Source organism: Coloeus monedula (assembly GCF_965178545.1).
Source record: "Coloeus monedula genome assembly, chromosome: 6".
Lineage (NCBI taxonomy): Eukaryota > Metazoa > Chordata > Aves > Passeriformes > Corvidae > Coloeus > Coloeus monedula.
The window spans coordinates 11,999,282-12,021,247 of record NC_138786.1 but is presented as its reverse complement, the minus strand read 5'-3'; the positions used below and the strand labels follow the sequence as shown (position 1 = coordinate 12,021,247).

Below are 21,966 nucleotides of genomic sequence, written 5' to 3'. Positions count from 1 at the left end.
TTGCTCCTTATTTTCCAGCAGTTTCTTTCAAAGATGAGTCATTTGGAAAGCACGGAAAGTATCACAGTAATTGCTTTGATGTCTTTAATAGAAATTTGGGATGGATTTGAAAGCAATGAGGGAAGTGCTGTTATTTCCTTTTGGAATGGCAGCCTGACATGACTGGTGCTGTTATACAACACAGCGACCAAACAGCAGTGCACACGCGAGCCTGGCAGCGGCTGAGGAGCTTGTCCTCCTAATCAAGTTTAGATCTGGATGCTGATGGACTCAGCAAACAAACACTCATGTTTATTATAACAGAATGAACAGAATGTACTACAGAGAATATGACTCACTTTTCCATAGGACGCCTGTCTATTCTCCGGGTTTGGATAAGGAAATGTTGCACCTCTCGCTTACAGTTTGTTTTACAAAGTTTTAATGAGCCTGTCCCAGTGAGCTGTCACCCTGCCACATAAAACCTGATCCATTTGCCTTTGTGAAAATAAGTGTGGCTTTTGACAGGACACCCTGCACTAGGCCCTACTAAATCAGCCAGCCAGACTCACTCACAGGTGGTTTTAGTCTGGAGTGCTTTTTGAAATGAAAATATGCAGCCAGCCTCAGCAGCATGTCGGCTGCTTTCCCTTGGGTGACAGGCTGTCCTGCTGCATCCAAAGTACCCCTCCTCCTCCTTCTCTGCGGGACAGAGCCTGCCTTTTAAAACCATGACTTTCCGTAAGAAAAGGGTTTGTTGAAAGCAGAGTTCGGGGAAGGGGCAATGAAGAAATGATCACATTTTTAATTCAAAACATGTAAAACTCAAAAAAAGCTGCCTATTAACTCACAGGAAATTCTGATTAAAGTAGGTGTCCTTACAGGACCCTCCTGCAAGAAATTCAAATGAAGGCAAGGGAAGGGAAAGAGATTTTTAAGTAAACAAGTGAGAAGAGCCAGGGAAAACAAGAGCAATAAGCAGGGTCTCAGGTGGCTGACTTGGCAGAGTGGGGCGTGAAGGAAGGAAGAGGCTGTGGGACAACGAACTGCTGGCGTTTACAGTAGTCAAGAAGTCTCCAGAGTTTGTGACTTTAACCACAAGTTACTTAACAATACTGTATGCTCGTTCTCCTTCACATCCAGCCCCAGCCATGCCAGTAAATCCCTCTCCGAGTCAAGAGGGGGGATGCAGGTGCAGGGTGGTGGGGTTGGATAAAGCAGGAGGACTGGCAGAAAGGGTGTTTCACTGCCCCCTGAAATAACAGGAGTCATGATGAGAAATGATGAGCTCCTGGCTCAGGTCTCAGTCCCTGGATAGGAGAAGGCTAGTGAGTAACAAGTTTGGGACGCAGGGGCTGCCCTGTGGTGTAGACAGAGCCACTTACAGCTAGAAAGAATTGTTTTTCCGCCTGAAGTCAGCGAAGGCCTTCCAGTGCCAGAAGAGAGTCATGACAGAAGAGAAATGGTGCATTTGTCACTTCCCAGCAACGGGTGCAGGAGAGCAGAGGATCCACTAGTGAAGAGGTGAATGTGAACTGGCACTTCAGAGACCGACTTGTTGCTGTGGCTTTCTACCAGGCATTGAAAATTACTGTGAAAGGTACCCTTGGTTCATGTCTGTGGTGGAGATTAGCCTGGGGAATATTTAATTTCTGAAATGGTTTTCTGACTTGCAGAGTCTTAGCTAAGGTTAAAGACTGCTCAGGTTATATATCTCATCCCTATGGGAATTTGCATGGATCTGCAAATACATTGTTTTAAAGCTACCAGCTGCAATAATGGAGAAACGAACTGAATGACAGAAAAAAAACCCTAAAATAGTTACCATTAACCCCAGGAGGGCTGGGGGTGTGTTGAGCTGTGGTTTTCTGTGCTCGGTAGCGATGTGTCATCATAAAGAGCCTACATTCAATAGCAGAACAATGCTGTGCATGGTGTCACCTTCCCAGGGGCTCACTGTGCAACAGCTTCTCCAAACTTCTCCATTTCCACTGCTGAAGCAGCTCATTAAAAAAAAATCCTCATACAGCTGGGAATTATAAAACTCTACAAGAGCCTGTGACGCCGAGGACCTTTGTTTGGAGGCACACCTCCGTTTCTAGTGCTTTGGAAGCTGGTCTTTTCCAAAAATCTTTCTATAGATACAAAAGCAAGGATGGATCTGGCCACAGTCCATTCACCATGAGTGATTATATCTTAAAGGGATATTCCCTCTCTTTAAAAATTCCAATTCTTCACATGTTTCTGGTTAAAAAAACCCAGCACAAAAGAACCAACCTTTCTGCCTATGTCAGTGTCTTAGCTGTATGAATTTAAACATTCCATTGTAAGCTAAGATTATCTTGCCTCTTGCCCATTGAGACATGTGGGTTTGGCTTTTTAAGACTCCATAACTAGCCTGCTTGAACCCTGTCCAGCAAGTTTTCATCTAAATTGATTAGGACTTGGAACGTATTTTCTTGGACAAATTGTGGTCTAATGAATAGAACACTCCCTCACAGCTGTCCTGCCAGAAAGCCAAGATTTTTTCTGTCTAAAAATCATCCCAAAGTGACCCTTAGATAAAGTTCAGAATCCATTTTCATTTTTTTAATTAAGAAAAGGTTTGCTTACTTCCATTCCATACATTTCAGCGCTAGGCAGCTGACACACAATTCCCACTAAACATTTTATTTTAAAGAATTTGGTTGTGATGTCAGGTCTGCCACAGACAATACATTTCTAAACACACTGTTTACATTAAACACAAAGCAAGAGGATGGTTTTAGCAGGAGGAGAAGCCTCTCTCATCCTGGTACCTGTAGATGGCACATAGAGCAAACTCAAGGTCGGCTCTGCTTTCCACACGATAAATTTGAACATTAATGAAGACAAACAGGGAATATCATTGTAAAGCCTCACCCAAGCACCAGAGATTTCCACAGTGCCCTTCTCCAGGGACAAGGCTCCCCAAGAGACCCCTCCTCATCCCCAGTAATTACCTTCATGAGCTCACCTTCAAGTCCAAGAGTGGACTGGCTGGGAATTCCTGCCATTAATTAATGCTGGCCAAAAGAAGATAGCATTTCCCCTGGCCACACCGGGGTAAAAGCTGTCCCACTTAGGATGAATGCACCTTTTCTTTTTAGCATTTTGCTCCATAGTTGTTCTCCCAGATGTCCCAGCTTGAAGCCTCAGTAAATGTTTGTGTTATGATTAGCCCATCTGGAAATTTTATTCTATGACCACTCTCATGGTAGACAAGGAGGATTTCATTCAATCCAGAATACCCAGTGGACATCCATGGTTACATCATATTCCTTATCTCCTAGCAAGAGTATTTCTAGGAACCAGGAGTACAATTTGAGACAAGATCAGATTCTTTCTAGTCTTGCAAAAGATGGTTCTGACCCATGTGGAAATAATGTGTCTTCACCATGTTTTCAGGACTTAACTGACACGTGACGCTCAGAAATTAAATATATGTGCAGGAATTTAAAGGAACTGGTCTCTCAAGAAACACGACTTCCCAAGTTTTTAAAGATTGGTTATATCTCTAACAAGATATAGGAAACTGAGGCAAAGTCATTTCTGCTCAGTCTTGAATGGAATTTGGCTACTTCAGCTACCAACTATGCTGAGAGAAGAAAAGTAAATGATGAGAAATTGCTCTGTTACAAAAGAAATGCGCATCATGGTATTTCTTGTGGAAAATGGGTCACACATTGAGCTGCACAAATTTACCTGGTAGCTGCTGTAGTTATTCTCCAGTGCCTTTACTGAAGGTTGGTTCAGTCACAACAATGTGATTAGTCAATATGCATCATTAGATAGCAAGATCTTACTTAAACTTATGCTGCTTTGACAGACAGATGCAGAAAAATATCATGCACCTCACCTAAAGTCCATGTCATCTTTGGCTGTGGGTGAAGAAAACTGGGTACATCTGCAGCCATTAATTTGAGCCCCATTTTTAAAATTTCTGTGTGCTCTTAAACCATTAGAACCTAAATATAATGACAAGGAATGAGCACGACCAATATTTGCTAACACTTTATCACACTGTATTCTGCAGCCTCTATTGTCTGGAGATGTGGTTATAATGGGCAGATTATACAGCATTAAACCCTCCTGAAAGCATAGACAGAAAATATGATATAATCTTGCTCGGAGCAATTATCTTTAAACACAAGAACAGCTTCAGTGCCCAGTGAAGAGTGGCAAGCGAAGTTATTAGCCCAAGGCAAAACAGTGATCAGCTGCCAAGAAACATCCTCGTTAGCCTTTGTTAGAGTTTGCCTTTTTAAAGTCATTGTGCAGCATAATTAAGTTGGTAACATGCAGATGAGAAAGTGGAAAAAAATGTGAAGACATAGGGAGATGAAATACTAAAGCACTGAAAGATGTCACCTCCTCTGCAAAATGCTTATATTGTGAAATAAAAAGAGAAGAAAGAACGAGTCATTTCAGGATATGTCTGGAATGAGAGATAAGAGAAGAAGATTACAATCTCCTGGTAGTCTCCCACAAAACCTCTTCATTTGCATTCTACATCACAAAGGCTGACTACAAACACAAAGCAAGAGGGCAAGAGGGCAGTAATGGAGAACAGACAAGATGAACTGCAGCCTAAGAAATGGGATTTCAGGACATGGTGGCTCTTTCAAGATCCTGAGAACTTGATCCACATGTTCCTTGAAATGGCAACAAAGAGAGCTGAAGGCTTGATCAAGCCTAAGTCGTCAGAGAATGATTAACTTGGAGATCAAGGATGTACAACGGGCTGAGAAAGCAGAAGAGGGAGCAGACCTTGAGTCAATCCTTGTGATCACCCTCTGGTGGCTCCTGTGTGCTACCAAGTTGATCACAGGCTTTAAGTCTTTTTTGGTTGTGTTCCAGCTTATTAAACACTCTCAGTTCCTCTCACTGCTTATCTGCTTTGCAGTGTGGGATGTGTGAGTGGTTTTGTGACATTATTTAAAGCTTTTAAGCAGAGACAGACAAAAACCTTTAGACAGAGACAGCAAACTGTTTCTTGAGTTGAAGAGAAGATTTCAGGCCAGATCTCAGCTATCATGTCCAGGTTAAGTTCCCCTTGCACCATTTCTGATTTGGGCTGTCCTGGGGAGCAGCTGGGAATTTCCTGTTCCTGAGGTGACCCACGGGTAGCATAAGGCCAGACGAACCCAGACTTGTGCTGCCTGCTCCCCCCTGAGAAAAAATGGGGGCTCCCCAGCTTCTGGTGACAGGAGGGGACAACAGGCGTCCACTGTTGTGGTCCCCTGGCTAGGAGCCCAGCAGGCTGAGGTTCCAAAACGTTTCCTGCCTTCACCTCTGCTAAGAGCTGCCTCAGTGTGCCTGGAAACACAGGTATTGAAAAGGGGAAAGAAGTGGGATGCTACCAGGATTTGTGTGGCAAGCAGAGGGCTTTGCCCTGGCTTGTGCTCATGGCATGACTCAAAGGCTGGCATGGAGTGGCCCCCCTTTTCCAGGCAGACAGGCAGGAGACTCTGGCAGCAAGACCAGGCATTGCATTCCCTTTAACTCTTACAGACCCAGCAATTAATCAGCACCCAGGAGTCACATGGATTGCCAGCATCCGTGGCTTAGGCTGGATTTCCACTGTGCTTAAATGAGTTCTGCCCAGGGACTCAGTCTCCAACAAAAATCCCCCCAAAACAGGTGCTGAACACCAGATACACCAGATCTAAGCTCTTGGTGGGTGGTGTTTTGCAAGATCCATCCTTGCTGATGGACTGCACGTTTGTACCTCTGTGTTTGGATGGAGGGACAGAAGGGTTACAGGAAAGGCACAATCCAGCATGGTAGGGAATAAGCCAAAATGTCAGGGCTAAGCAAGCAGAACAGATAACCAGAGAGAGATGGGAATGGAGTAGAAAGCTCAGAATTATGGACAAATTAATGAACCAGCAGTACTGGAAATGGGAACAAGCTGTCAGACCTTCATCTCTTACAAGGACCAACGAAAATATCATAATTTCTGATGATTTTGATAGAAATAGAGTTATGCAAGACTGATATTGTTAACAATGATTTAATTAAGACTCTGTCAGCACTGTCAAGCCTAATTAACCTGGTATTTAGCCTTTTATAGTTCATAAAAATGTGCGCTGTGCTAAAACCCAGCGTTCTATAAATGGTCCCAGTCCTAGAAGGGTCACCTTTTGGCACAGCTGGCTCTAGAGAGCATCCCACTAAGGTGCTAAGATATCTCTCTCTGAAAAGATTACAAGTTCATGCTGCATTCCTTGCCCACACAGTCCTCTCCTCAGAGTTTGTGGGAATCTGGGGTGTCCAAGGAATGCAGAGTCAAGCGTCCTGGCAGCATCCCATCACCAAAATTATTTCACAGAGAATTAATCCCCAATTCTGTCACTTCTTGTCATGTGAGATTCAAATCTCTGCATTTGCCGAGCTGTGATGAGCATGGAAAGGCAGAAACTACACAATGGACTTGCACCACTTGTGAACATTTAGGTTTCTGGGCTGGTTAGTGACAGAAGCAGTTCACTATGTGGAGGAACAGGCTCCTCTGGATGTCAGCAAGAGCCTATGGGTAGAGTATACCACAAACCTCAGCTGCCGTCATGGCTATTCACTGGGGCCACAGCACCTCTAGCACTACCTCCCGCAGCTGTGGGACATGTGTTTCTCCGTGCCTTGTGGCAGCAAGCATACAGCAGCCTGGAGTCACCAGTGAAACCAGTTAGGTCTCTAGAGGGCTCTCTCAGAGGGTATTATAGATAAGATTCAAAGAGAGGCTGAAAAATTAATATAAATGAGAGCAAACAACCAACACTCCCAGAAAATCCCATGTTCTGCAACTGTTATTGCTTCATCAGTGACAGGAAAGAGCAGTGTTCTAAAATAGGAGTTCACTTAATTGAATTTCCCTTAAGGCACAGAAAATAAGCTTCCATGAAGTGGTATCAATTGTTCAACAATAACATGTTCTCCCAGCTGAAAACTGGGTTAGGAATTTGTATTGTATTTTCACAAAACATAATTCCTAGCCCAGTTTCTTCCTCCTCCTCGAGATAACCAGGCAGATTCCACCTCAGTGACCACTGAGTTAGACTATGTGGGTCAGTCAACACGTAACCAATGTTCAGCTTCTCCACACTCCTACGTAACAGAGCCTGCTGGATCCACCACGGGGCTTTAGACACACAAAGCCATTAAAGGAGCTGTTTGCTTAAACACCTTTGCATTTAAGGGGGGTTTTTTGTAACTACCTCTGTATCTTTATCCTCTGTGCTGGGGTACGAGGTTCATGACCGTGTCAAGCCCAGGTGAGGTCAGCTGCGCACAGAACTCACATCCTTGTTCCTCCTGGGTTACAGGGCTGGCAGAACTGTACAGCTCAGGGTGCTGGAAAATACAAAGAAATACTCAAAAGCTACAGAGCAGTGAGGACTCATACCTTTTTCTGGTCACACAGAAAGTGTTAACAACCAACACTCATGTATTTACGTGTAAAATATTATCTTTCTGAAAGCTTGTCATAAATGTGGCTCACAATGCAGGGATGGCCACGCTTTCCAAGTCTGTGCAGCAGGAAGAACATTTCCTAGGGAATAAGGTCAAAATATTAGCATTCAACCGAATCAGTATGGGCCAAATTAATGAAGTTACTGCTCCATCACAGACTTCCATACATGAAACCTGAGAAAGCGGTTGTATCAACAGCACATCAATCCATGGCACTGGTCAGCAGAACGAAAAACCCAACCTCCAGTTTCAAAGTTTCATTCAGCTTTGGCACAGAAAGGTTAACTGTTGTTTAGACAATGCCTCTGAACAGATAATGTTAGTTAAAATGTTTGCATTCAAATCTTATTACACAGTGCAATAAGTTTGCTTTCTATGCAAACACTGCGCATCCCGTGCAGAACGGAAAGCTGGGGGGGCAGACTCTAATGAGTAATAGCTCAATCCCATGGATCCTTTTAAAACTAAAGGCAAAGGAGGGGAGAATGTTTACCATCTCCAGACTCCGTGTGTGTCCATCTCAAAGCTTCTTCTTATTCTCCAGGGATTTGCAAAATTATGTGTTTAAATATTCATTATCTTTCTACTCTAATACTCTAATACTTAAAACTCCTTTTTCAAGCCCAAGGATGACATAGCCAGTGGATGAAAATTATATTCCGTCAAAACAGAGTCTTGTGGCAGCACTGGGTAAGTCAAACGCCCTGATGTGAGGGAAGGCAGCTAAATCATCCATCCAGATGGAAAATGTTGACAGTCCCTTAACCAGAGCACGTCTGCAGCACAGAGAGGTGTGCAATTTGGCTTTGTTCAGCAGACGCCATGGAACTATTTATTCTGTCCTCAAGCTGAGCAGGAAGTTTATTAAGCTCGCCTGTTTCTGGACATATCACCTGGCTGCTGTGTTTGCTGTCGGAATGCAGAGTTGGATGGGCCCTTTCTGCACTGACGTAATGCACTGCCATGAGGAGGATTTCTCTGCGAGCCTGAGACCTATTCCTCTGACCCCAGGAGCACACTGCATGTTGTGCATCCAATTCCTGACAGGAATGCTTCATTTTGCTCTTGAGCAACCATTTCTGAGCAAGCCAGGAGCAGAATCCAGCTTTTCTTGGCTGAAAGAATTGGGATGTCCCAAAATGGGGCTTTTTAAACAGATGAGTGAAAAAGCAGAGAGCCCAAAGGACCATCACTCTCCAAAGAAAATCATACAAATCAACAAGGAAAAATTCCTCTCCGTAGTTAGACTTTCTACGATGGTCAAACAGCTGTGTGTTGTTGGGCTTAGCTCTGCTCCAGCATAGCCCTGAATATCCGTTCCACTGTCTCAGCAGGGTCCCAGGGGACACAGCGAGGTCCCTGGGCCTGCCTGTGGCAGAGGCTGAGCAAATCCACTTTGAGTGTGCCCTAGGTTTCCTGTGGGAGACTGCCTTGGTCGCATAACTGCTCCTTGCACATCCCTTCCTGCTACCCCAGCGCACCATCATCCTCCCTCCCCTGGGCTGGATCTTCCCCTCTGCTGGGCTTGGCTGAGCTGTGGCTTCCTGCCCTGCCAAAGTGGTGGCTTGTAGCCCAGCACAGCTGCTGGGGACACCCTTGTGCTGCCACCAACTGCTCCAGCAGGCTGGAAAGCTGCAAATGTGGCACTGCTTCCTATGCAGGGGAGCTCCTACCTTCCCCCAGGCCCGCGATGTTTGGGGGGTGCTGGACAATGGTTGGGAGCACAGCATTGTATCCATCTGGAGGCCCAGGGAAGAGAATGGGGGTGATGACCAAGCTTTTCAGACTTCACGTGGTGAATCACCAAGTTCCGCTGCAAATGCATCAGAGAGAACAGGGGAGCCCTTGTTCTGTAGTTCCTCTTTTCTGTGCAGTGAGCTGAGCATGACCAACCCTTACTCACCAATATAGGCTGTGGGGCAGAATTGATTTTTTCCCACTTTATCTGCCCTCCAGAAATAACTGTTCAATATAAATCCCAAATAATTTCCCTTTACCCTGATGAAAGTTTTCTCTTGAGAGCAAATAATGTTTTCAGGCCACTCTTAACACCTCCCAACATGCATGTAAAATTTTGCTGAATTTAGCCAGCGGACATCTTTTCAAAGTGGATAATTTAAAAGATGTCTTGTTTTCAGCTATAACAGTACAAAATACACTAGGTACTTTGTCCAAAGAATCCCTCCCAGATTTACAGCGGGCCAACTGGATTCATAAACTGTTCACAGGCAAGTAATCAAAGAGATTTAAAATAGGAAACATTTTCTCCTCTGTTTGTGCTGAGTTTTTTCAAAGTCAGATGGCAGGTACAACATCAGCAATGCATTTCTATTACATATATATAATATATAATTTAGACAAATGTATAAAGGACCTTGTCTGGCACTTCCTAGCATCCTGCAGAAGGTCATTTATGAGGTAGGCATTTTTTGAAATATGAATAGGGATGCACTCATCCAAAGCACACCAATATTTTTGGCTTGTTCTGAACAGAGAAACTTTAACTGCTATAAATATTTCAAGGAGGCTGGATATCTCTTGAGATGGAGCATTACATCTTTTTCACTTCTAGCTTAACATGGCGGAAGCAGGCAAACCCCAGCATTTGTACAGGCACATGAACCCAAGTGCCACCCCTCAGCACCCCTTCGTGGCCTGATGCTGTTGTAATTATTCCTTCTGTTTCTGCACCCTGCCTGCTTGGCTTTGCATTTTGCTGGACCTCAGAGTCACCTCCATGAGCTACCACAAAACACAGGTCCAGTGGGTGTCACTGAGCCCAGCCTCCTGCTTGAAGCAGGGCTGTCACCAACACAGAGCAGAGCCACAGGTTCAGCTGCTGTCCCAGGCACCACCGGGAAGTTTTGGCATAAAACCTGCAGCAATATTCAAACTTCAGCCCTGCCTGAACTGGTGGCCACTCTAGGGACCACTTGAGCCTTTACAGTCCTGACAGGAGTCAGGAATTCCCTCCTCTGAAGAAAAGAGTGGGGAATGAAGGTCCTCAGCTACACTGAAGTGGCTATTGCTTCACCAAGCCTGACAACGTCATGAGTTTCTACAAACTGTAAAAACAACCAGATTCCAAGCTTTGAAGTGGGGAGAAAAGCTAACTCCATGCTATAATTACATTTTATTTGGACTTCTCTTTCTGTACACGAGAGCAGGGGCTGAAAACACTTATTACAAAGCACAGAGGAACTTAAAGCACGCTCTTATTTAAACCAGCCTCTATCACTCTTGCTCAAAACAAATACACAATAGAGATAAAGTTTTAGTGTAACAGGACAATGTTTTTTAAATTGCTGTCCTGCCTGTTCTCTTTCCAGCGGATTAACATCCACCTATATGAATGTTTAACCTGTGCTGGCAGGAGGGGGACTGGCAGGGTAGAACTGGATAGGACGCTGCTCCTGTTGTGTTCACCCAGCCTCTGAGGCTCCCCACTGAAGAGTAGGCAGCACTGGTACCTGTTACATGAACACTTCTCAGCAGGTTCCTCATGCAGCTGCAACCAAAGAGGAAAGAGGATGCCCCCTGAGCAGCCTTCTGGGCAGGCCAGGTGCTAAGGAACAGACTTGTGACTTTTGACTGTATGATGCCCTCATTTTGCTCTGAAGTTTCTCACCATTAGTCGTAAGTCCTACGCATTCCATTTACTTGCATGGTGAAAAGGTTTTTAGAGCAAAAAAATTTCAGATACTTTCTGCAAGTTCATTGAAGTTCAGTAAGCTGTTTCATCTCAGTGGTAGGAACATGTCCACTTCAGCTGGAAAACTTCCTGGCAGAGAGCAGGTCTTTAACAGAGGAGTCAGTACTTGTCAACCGTGCAGGAAGCTCGAGAACTCCCTTCTCAGCAAACCTTACACCTTCCTCAACACTCACTGTGCCTCTGCACATGCCTGCAACTACATGCCCCAGAATAATATCCTAGTTTAAAAAGTTTTGGGTTTTTTTTCCCGAGTTTGAACTTTGGTTTTGTTTTGAAACCTTCCCCTTTTTTTCCTGACTAATGCAGCTCATAAAGGAACACCTCCCTCAGGCCAAAAGCACTGAAGATGCTTGTGATGATCTGCCAAGATTTTAACAAGGATGTCCTCAGCACCTCAGAGCTGCACATCCATGGAATGTGGCCCATATTAATAATACTTTAACTTCTCTCAACATGCTCAGAGACAGCGTTGATGCCAACCCACAGGTTCCCAGGGGCAGAATGACAGCATCCACACGGGCTATTAACCTGAAAGACAAACGTTTGCATTTTTTGCTAATCCCCTCAAGTACTTAGTATTTCAGAATATGTTTCCTCATAGTCGCCCTCACAAGACCGTGGAATTACTTATTTTAGACTGAAGGAGGACAGTCATGTGATGGCATTAATTGTGAGACCTGTCACTTGTTTATGACTGTAGCACTGCTGGTACAAAGCAAACATACCAGATTTACAGTTGAAGGGCTTTGCCCAGGAAATTGCTCAGACACATGCAAAACCTCACCGAAAAAGAGCCTTTGGGGGATGTAGGTGTGAATCATTCACAGCGTGCCTGGGGAGCATTCCTCTGCACATCCAGGAGCCAGCTCGGGAGGGATGGACCCTGCCTGTGCACCCTGCCTCTATCCTGGGGCAAGCCAAGGAGCAGAGCAGCCCTTCCCCCAGTGTTACAAAGGTATCAGCTGCTTTCAAAATACTGTACTGACATTCCAGCTGCAGGAGTGCAGGTGACCACTGCAGAAAGGGGGCCAAGGCTTAGTCTTTTCTATGGTAGGTGCCGCTATGGCATCGGGAGAGATGAAGAACCTCTCGATTTGGACATATACTTCTGAATTACTTCATCAGAAGGAATATTACAGGCAGCAGGGATCTAAGAGAGTCACGTAGCCAGGGCGATTTTATGCTGCTCTTATTGGAAGATGTTGCAACAAGATACTCTGTGCATTGTTTACATTTCCAAAATGACGAAACCAGAGGACAGAACAAATGAAACTAAAACCCTGGGCTGCTTCATGTAGTTTCTACACCTTGGCAAATCAAGGTCAAAACAAAACCCCAAAATGTCTCCACATCATTTTCTCCCCTCTCACCAGGGGGTAAAGAAAGATTCTTAAGTGCTGTTAAAGGATGAACTTTTAGCATCACTTCCTCATCTCCAGTTTGTTAAGAGAACAGAGTGGTCACCCCCCTTGTGCCTGGAGAAGAGAGCTGTCATTGGAAGGTGAAGAAAATACCAGCAGTACTGAGAGAAAGAACAGCAAGAAAGCAAATTTAGTGTTACAGACTTGTTGCCAAGTGGAGGCAAATCTTTTCTTGTTGACATGACACAGGCTTTACTCTTGGGTTAGGTGTGCTGTGCAGGAAAGAGCTGGGATCCCCCCCAGCTGCTCCACTGCTCTTGGTCTGGTTAATCTCTACCAGAAAGACACTTGCCAACCCTCTCCCTTTTCCAACCATCATAAGTATCAAGGTTAAAGATCAAAATTTGAAAACAAAACATGTTGAAAGACTTGTCTTCTCTGCAAGTGAGAAGAAAGTATGTCTAACTCTCCAGCTGGCATGCTTTTCAGTGTGGGCATGCTGCACTATCAGAGTTTACATGATAGTCTTCATCAGGGCATCACACCACACCGTACAAACCAGCCACACGTTAATCCTGCCAGGCAGGAGTAAATGAACATCTTCTGTATTTCACTGAGCAGAAGATTGAAGAACTGGAGAAATTTAGGGATTTGTGCAGGATCACATCGAAGCAACAGCACGTGAAGGGAGCATCTGACCAAAGTAATGCGGATGCATAGGAAAAAGTCCAAACCCCACTTCAGAATTTGTCTAATTCCCATGGGATCACAGGCCCTAACATTTCACCAGGTCAAGCAAGTCGCAGTCTGCTCAAGGATATACATTCCTTTTTTATCATGTAACCACTATGTGACCCTGACAAGAAGTTCAGAGGGTTCTTTTCTCTAGTGTAGGCTCTAACTGCCTTTCTTAAGGGGAGGAAAAAAAGGGAAACAAGACCCAGGTAAGCATACAACAACAAAGCAATCCCTCCAGCCTCACTACACTTCCCTTGCAAACAGCATCAGTACTTTTCTGGTCAGGTACATATACTTTTTATATACACTGTGTAGGTATAAACTTCATACATACTTTTGTGCTCTGGAACAATAATAATTTATTTTCAGGGCACAGCCCAAGCAAGAATCTCACATTAGAAGATAATTATCTTGCTACAGTCATGCACCAAGAAGCAGCTACTCTAGCATGGAGTGGGAGTATCCCATCTAGGAAAAGGAAACCAGAGCTTGGAATTGAAGATGCCATGGGGCAGACACCCAGTCCCAGAAGGACATTTAGTCCCCTTTAGTGCACAGAGCTGTGCTCCCTTATGAACAGTAGCACTACACTTCCCTTTCTAGGCCATGGTGGAGTGAGGGGGATGCAAGGGCTGGTCCTGATTTTGGTTCTAGGAATGTTGCAAGATAAAAACCATGTTGGTTTAGCAGTACTAAAGAATAATAAACTAGGCATCCCAAAAAGTCTATTTGTTTTGAGTAACATGTCTATTCCCAACATGTCTATTCACAGTCTTAGTAAGTGACAGCTTCTACCTTTTGCAGTCAGTGGCATCAGCAGATGTTATGAATTTAGCAATCCAACATTTCAGTGAAGCGTAAACAAATTATAGTGAACAAATGGTCTTGAAATCTGAACTCAGAGATATTTTCTATAACTCACAACTTGATAGGGTGTGCTTACAGACCTAGCAGGGAGCTTCCATCAAACATTGTAGAAGCTTATGGGAAGTGCAGTCCTCTCATTTGCAGCAGATGTACTTCTTGGGAGATTCATTCTTCTTAAGCAGAAAACATTTTAGCCATTTAAAAACATCTTAACTTTAAAGCTAGCAGGCATTCTGACACTGCATGCAGAAGGCTGGATTCTCACTCATTTCCCTGGAGTCTTGAAGACTGCAGCCAAGCACATGAGGATGCCAGAAAGATGCCTCCCACAGACTTGCAGGAACCCTTCTAGCTTTTTAAAACCTGAGAAGACCTTTGGTCCAAAGCTTTGCAGTGCGGAGTTCCCAGAAATGGCAACATGCAAAGAAAAAACACCAAGCCCTGGAGAGCTAACCTTATTAATAATCCTCTTCTCCCAACTTAAAGTTGGTTGGGATAGAAACACTGAATCTCAAACCCAGGAAATTATGAGTGTGAAGCTGTCATGCCCAAACAAGCATGGCAGAGCTCCCAGTGACTTCACACAGTCAGCTCTCAAGTTACAGAAGTTGGAGCTGGATTTACAAGTGGCATCAACCAAACCTCCAAATCCAGATCCTGGGGTACCTTCAAAGCCTAGACACAAAGCTTGTGCCTTCTGCCATTGGCATGGACACATAAACAGTCAAAGGATGGAATGACGCTCTCGGTCCACTTGGGTGACAAAGTGCACACTCATTGGAAAGGTCAGAGTCTGAGAGTCTGTTCTGCACTTTTATCATACTTGAGGAGGAGACATGGGTGGATGGAGAACTGACTGCTGCCAATAGAAACATTGTTTCTTATTCACAGGGACATGCAGCAGCAAAACCAAAATTACTCAAAACAAATAGTACTGAAATTACTGGGGTCAAGGACAGTGGAGCCAAGAACACCCACGAAGGGTGGGACACAGGTACCTTACATCATCCTGACATTTAAAAGGACTTTTTAGGGTTTAACTCTCCTGGTCTCATGAAGAGAGTCAGCGGTGTGAGAAAAACCTCTCCTTTCATCTTCTGGAGCTCTTTGAAAGGAACAGCCAGTGTCTCTGGTTACGAACAGAGGCTTTTCCTGCACAGGAGGGCTCCAGCTGCAGAAGCTGCCAGGAGAGCCACACAGCAGCTGCAAGTGCAGCCACCACAGCAAAGGAGTGGCTTTCCTCCACCCATCAAAGCACTGCAGTAACTGGGCTTTTTGGCTGTGTAGTGGCTGCAACTGTGCGAGCCACGGGTGCTGACCCAAACCGTGGCAGGCCCCTGAATTTGCCCAAGCGTAGCTTTGCCTGTTATAGCCACAGCATGGCTCAAGCCATGGGCATGCAGTGTGTGTGCAGAAATGCACTAAAAAGTTTCAAGCTACCATCCCAAGCAGCACAACAACGAGCCCATCAAGGTCCCAAAACCACCCTCTTTTGGGCTCTGAACCTCAGTGGGCCCAGCGTGGCGAGTGCAGCTACTCCTCTGCTCCCATTTGCTGCAAAGCAAAGCAAAGCAAAGCTTACACAAAGCAGCTAGTTCAGAATCCCAGATTAGAAAGTGTCACCAGTTAATGTCACCTGATGGCATTGTTTAGCTAGGGGTATTTTTTTTTAACTGCATGTTTATAGCACTCGTTTTGATAGAGTAATCACAGCACTTAGTGTTGGCTTTCATCTCCTTCATGTGACTCACCCCTTCCATTTTCCAGGGCTCAGCTGTGATTGCTGGAATGGTTCAGCTATCTGCACTGGTGCTACAAACTGGCCTGTGCCACCAGGCTCAGATCTGGAGCAGAAGTGCTTGGAGTAGGTGGGAGTTCAGATCAGGAGGGTTTAATCACCCTGCCAAAGGGGGACTGGCTCTTATCTGTGCAGCTGGCTCTGCTGCCCGTCTGCTGACTGCAAAGGGACAAGGGCAATCTGGGGCTTAAAAGGTAGATTTGGCCTCAGTCTCATCTTTAAATATGTATGGTCAGAGATATCTTTATTTTACAGATGCGTATAGCTCTAAGTATATATATATATTAAGAGATACTTTTGTTTATATATCTACATAAAAACACACAAGGTTTTGAAAGCTTCCCCTCTCAAACAACGAGAGAAAAATACCTTGTTTTGGACATACCAAAATTTCCCACAGGAGTCTGGAAGAAATATCTCTGCGTCCCGACTCAAAAGCATCCAGAGAGCCCTTGAGGAGGTATTCCCAGGTGCCAGGAGCTGGCAGTGCAGAGCAGAGGCAACCAGAGCCCCCCTGGCCCTGCCCTGGCACAGAGGAAGCCGGGGATGACAAAGCAGCAGTGCCCCTTGGCCCCAGTAATGAGGTGGGTGGCACAGCAGCTGCATTGGGCAACATAAAGGTGGTGGGGAAATAATTTCAGTTTCCTGTAGGGTTTCATCATTTTACATATTTTTGCATAAGCCAGTATAAAGCCTCTTGGCTTTTTCCAGCAGCATTAGAAGCATAGATAAACATGCAGATTTCCATCAACACTCCTTGAGCTCACTTTCTTGCCAGTTTTCAGGAAAAACTGCCCATGCATTACTTGTCAATTTTTACAGAATTTTGGCTCAAATAATTTTTAACTGCTTAATACAGATCACATTTATTATCACCATCAGTGGAAAATATTATCTTCCCAGATTTCCTTGTATTTTAAGCAGTGGGAATAAAATTAATTCACTCTGCAGTTACACAGATATGTAAATCCATTACAAATACAGCACTGACTGCATTTTCTCAAATTCCTATGCCGTTTGCAGCTTTGTTTCTGGCAGCACCAATATCCTTCTGCTGATGATTGGATTGCCCTTCAGCCTCAGAATAATTCCTGGAGTAAACCTATTGATTAATGCTCTTGTGACATACTAACTCATATGGCACTAGGGAGCTATTTTTATTGCTGGAGTCCATTTGTGCCTCATATGTGCACACATTTTGAGTTCACGTTTGATGCAGTTCACAAGCTGTCCTACACTTTGATGATATCCATCACCCACTGCAGCTCCAGCACTCCTGTTAAATTCCATTAAGCACTAGGGGTCAGTCAACTGTATCAGAAACATAAAGCAATTTACTAAAATATACATTTAATGAGGCTTCTGGGAGGGAAAGGATGACATGTACGAACTACAGTTTTAGGAATCAGACCTAAACCTATAGTGGATATAATCTAAACTATGATGAGCCTCTGACAAATCCTCAGCATAACCCCATGCCTGGATTTGATCAACATTCTATCATATGACCTACATTGCATCATGTGTTAGGACTTAACCTGTAGTTGTAACTTACCATGCACTTTCTCTTTAGATAAAAACAAACACCAAAGATATATAACAAATACATCAAACACCCAAAAGCTGTTTGTGAATTCAGATTTTGTTGCTGCTACTGATGAGCTATCTAGCAGTTGTACAGGAGATGGGAGTTCAGTTTTCTTGCAGTGAAGCTGGATGCTGGTTCCCACCCCAAAAACCTGAGTGGTTTTTACCAGGCACCAGCCACTGTGAGGAAAAAAATGCACAAAAGCAGATACCCTGATGACAGTGCCAGCAAGACAAAACAGAGCCCCAGGTGACCCATGTGCTCACAGAAACCCAAACCTTCCTGCTCCCTGAACTGGGATATGCCTCCAGTAAAACCCATCACATCACAGCCCTTTGTGGGTGCCACAGAAGAAATCTGTCCCTGCTGCAGGTGATTTGGGAGCCAAACAGGACCAATGTAACAGTGAAACCCACAGGCTCAGTACGTTCAGCCGGGGTAGAGGGGCTGATCAGTGGAACAGGATGCACACAGAGCTGAAGGTGAGAATGTTTCTACTGTGTCAGAGCTCCTCTTGCCTTACCAGCTGTATCATTAAGGCATCCTGGTGGCAGGTAGCTTACAAGGGTATTCATCTACACCATCCCCACCCTCTGTTTTAACTAAAGGTGGTATCTCTAACTTGCTCCAACTAGAGGCCAGGCTGGAAAAAGTACAGGTTCTCTGGATTCCTCCTTACGATGAGAATGACCACTTCACTTGCTCAGATCCAGTGCGATCCAGCTGCTTACACCACCCCCCTTTTAACACTTCCTCTGCCGCCCACCCTCCATGGCCACCTAAACGAAGGTTGCAGCACTGCAGTAACCAAGCAAAGAAACAAGCTCTAACTGCAGCGGCAAAGCAGCAGCTGAGGATCAGAAGAAAACCAGCCAGAGTTTGCAAAAATACAAATGATTCAAGGCACGAGTAGGGTTTCGCATACCTCTTTCTGGGCTGTTGGGTCAATTAACTGTTGTGCAATTCGTGCTGACTGTAGTTGTTGGGAAAGGTAAGAGAACCAAACAATAGGAGTAACCTTAAGGAAATCTAGTTTAGGGAAGAGAATTGCACAGCAGTGCAGTTCTCTCGAAGTGACTCATGGCAGGCAGTACCATTCTGAGCCAGTGGTGTCCTTTCACTCCGGTGCAAAAGCTCTGTTTGTCCGATGCCTTTTGGAAAAGAGATACCTGCTTAAGTGAGGACAGCCAGTACCAATGTGCAAACAAGCACCACTCTGCAGGCAAAATTGTTTCCCCTTTGCCACAACAAGCTCTGTAAGAACAGATGCAGACATTAGTCTGATTTGCACTGAATTTTACTAAACTCCTCTCCTCAAGGTAGACCAATGCCCCTCTTTCTTTAAAGGCAAAAGCATTTTGAAAATGCCTTGCTGTCTCCAAGACTGGGAAGAACCAGAAAACTAAAACAAAGGGGGAAGGGGGAGCAACCCAAGTTCTTTGTTCCAGTTGGCATGAAAGAATCATTCTTACAATAACTTATTTTCTCCTTCCCCCCAACAGCTGACAACTCATGGCAACTAAGGACAGGGCTGCTATTGTCGTTAAGCAAATACTTGTCCAATCTACGTAGGAAAAAGAAGAGCTCCAGAGATGACGACATGTTCAAAATGCTCAAAATGCTTGCAAGGGCATCCCAGGAGGCAAATAAAGAGACAGAGCAGTGGAGGAAAGGGTTCCTGAAGCAAAAACAGGGGACAGAGAAGTGGCCTTGCAGATGCAGCTGCTGCAGAGGTTGAAGAGTCAGACTGCTTGACCCAGACAGGGACTCAGGCTCTAAGAGTCACCACAGATGCCAGACTGCTGTCATCCTCTGCAAGGCCCTGCTTCTGCAACCACGTTTTCTGGGGCACACCACACCCATCAGCATTCATTTCTGCATGAAGTGATGGCAAAGACTATTCTGAGCACTGGGAGAGCCCCTTTTCCTGAATCCTACCAGTAGGACAGCTTATCTCAAGCATTCAATGACCAGTGTGCACTGAGGACACATACTTAAGCTCTTTCACCAAAAATTGTTTTAAAAACCTGTGAACAATCAAGCAAACAAACAACTCACCACACTCCCACACAAAATGTGTTTATTGTTAGAAATCTCCTCTTTTGGTACAAAGCCTGAACTCTCCCCCATATAAAGCATTTCTGCATGTTCACCACTCCAGCCACACACTTCAGGGGAGGATGGGGGCTATACATCACAACCTTAACATGCGGGATGAGTTCCAAACAAAGCACAACATACATTTTTCCATAAGCAGTCCTAATCCTCAAAGCAGGAGCAGGGATGACTACAGCCCAGCCTTGGCAGCATTTGTTTAGTGGTTGGAATAAGGGCAAGTCTGCCTTCAAGGTTATCAGCCTCTTCCCCCCGCCTGTCCCATGAGGCTGCAGCCCTTCCTTTCATGACAAGTTGTGCAGAAGAACTCCTGCAGTCACACTGGAGCTCGGTGGTGATGTGCCTGACATGGAGACAACAGGGACACAATTGTGTGTCTCCTCTGCAGTGCCAGAGGCTGCAAGGCCAAGAGTCGCAAGCGTGGTTGTGGGAATCCTGATACAAGGGGCTTTTCAAGACCCTCATGCCTTAATACAGGTGAACCTTCAGCTGGGCAGGCTTTGTGGGCCCTTCTTCATGGAATTATTCCAGAGGCTCCAAGCATAAGCAACAGAACCATGCAAATCAAACAACCTGGGGGCTCCCAAATGCACAGACTTGCAAGTACCAACTGTGGATTGTTCAGCCCTGTAGAGGGCTTTGGTCACCAGGGATTTTACCCGTTTGCAGTCCCAGATCTACAAAACTAACCTGCTGCCAGTCACCACTGACTGTCCAGGCAGACCACGCTCCACAGAGCAAGGCTGTCTGGTAGGGGCAGGGGTGACATCCCGCATGCCTGGTGCCAGACTCCTCCTTGGCTGCCCTTATTGTCCTGGTCCTGACAACTTTGCATGTCTTCAGACATGCTTGCAACAGCCTGTTTATATTCATCACCACGAACATCTCGATGCTTGCCAATGTTTTTAAACTGGTGCTGGCTGGGTTGCAAAAAACAAGATGGATGTGAGGATAAGAAGAATCATGAGAATTTAAATTTCACTCCAAGCCTCAAAATTCCATCTTCTTCCAGTTGGATGCCACAACACACAGTATGTAAAGTCCCAGGATTTTATACACAGCAGTGGCAACACATCTGGGGAAGCCTGCTCAAGAGCCCAACACTTCTTTAGTCACACTGCAACACTGGATGGTTGTGGTGATCTGCAGCTAAGAGATCTTCTCTGGCTGCAGAATGGCAGCATTCCCTGCACAATGTTTGTGGATGTACAAGTCAACTCTACAAAACCATTGTGGGTATCTTGTTACCAGCCTCATGCAAACCCTTCAGCAGAATGTTGGCTACACACAGCTGTGCTCTGGCAGCAGTGAAGTGGTACATGCAGCACCACAAGAGAGCACAGACACAAAAAATGGCTTTTATTATGCTGGCCCTCAGCAATGCTTTTGCAAAAGGAGAAAAAAAAACCCCAGCATTTTCAGTCTGATAGATTTTGTTTCTGAGAACATTATGCTTCAGTTCTCTTATCAACTACTGAAGAGTTTGGAGCTTCTCAGATTGTGAAATACCTAAAAAGCCACAGCAGACAGGCACTATGCAGATAAACAATCTCAGCACAACAGCAGCTGCAGAAAGGCAGTAAACATGGCCTTCTGCAGCTAAACACTGTAAGACAAAAACAAGAAAGCATCCATGATTAGGGCAATTTATAGCCTAAAATAAACCTGGAGATTGATGAAGAACACGAGACCGAGAGAAACCATTCCTTCCATTTCACCAGTTTTGTAATTGCTTTGGAACGGGAGAGGAGAAGAATTTAAGAGATTAGGGGAAAATCATTCTTCATTCCCCATGAGTCTGATCCAGAGCTTATTGAAGTCAATTAAATGAATCCCACTCCAGGTCCACTGGACTTTTTCGATCAGGCCACATGAGATGATTCCTAAAGCGGCTGTGCAGGAAGGATCAAGTTTGTTTCAGAAAAATATATTTAATTAGCACTTTCCCTTAAGGTAATCACAGACCCCACGAGGCAGTTGAAACTCAATGCATCTAGCCACAGCACTCAAAGGTGAATTGCTGTGAAAAGCATCAATTTAGGAAAACAACATTTGTTTTCAACATTTTTTCCACCCATTTACTGCTGACATGCCCAGGATGATCAGAGGTGATAAAAGAAAATAGTGCTGCTTTCTGCTCCTTCTCTCCAGCCCAGTGAACCTGCACATTTGAACTTTCACTGTGTGCAGTCAGGCTCATTCTTTCCTTGAAATTTTGTGTTATTTCCTTTAAAACAGTGAGGAAAACCTGCAAATGTGAAAAGCTGATAGCACATGACAAAAATAGGAGAATCCATGTGCAGATTTGACTTAAACT

At 44.8% G+C, this 21,966-nt stretch overlaps 1 long non-coding RNA gene across 4 annotated transcripts in view; it reads right to left on the bottom strand.

Moving 5' to 3' along the window:
• The window catches only part of LOC309574251, a 61,573-nt gene that overhangs the window by 26,878 nt on the left and 12,729 nt on the right, over positions 1–21,966 (bottom strand). For all 4 annotated transcript variants that reach the window (XR_014226504.1, XR_014226505.1, XR_014226506.1 and 1 more), the window contains one exon: positions 7,215–7,350. This is a non-coding gene — a long non-coding RNA (uncharacterized lncRNA). The remainder of the gene's footprint in view (positions 1–7,214; positions 7,351–21,966) is intronic.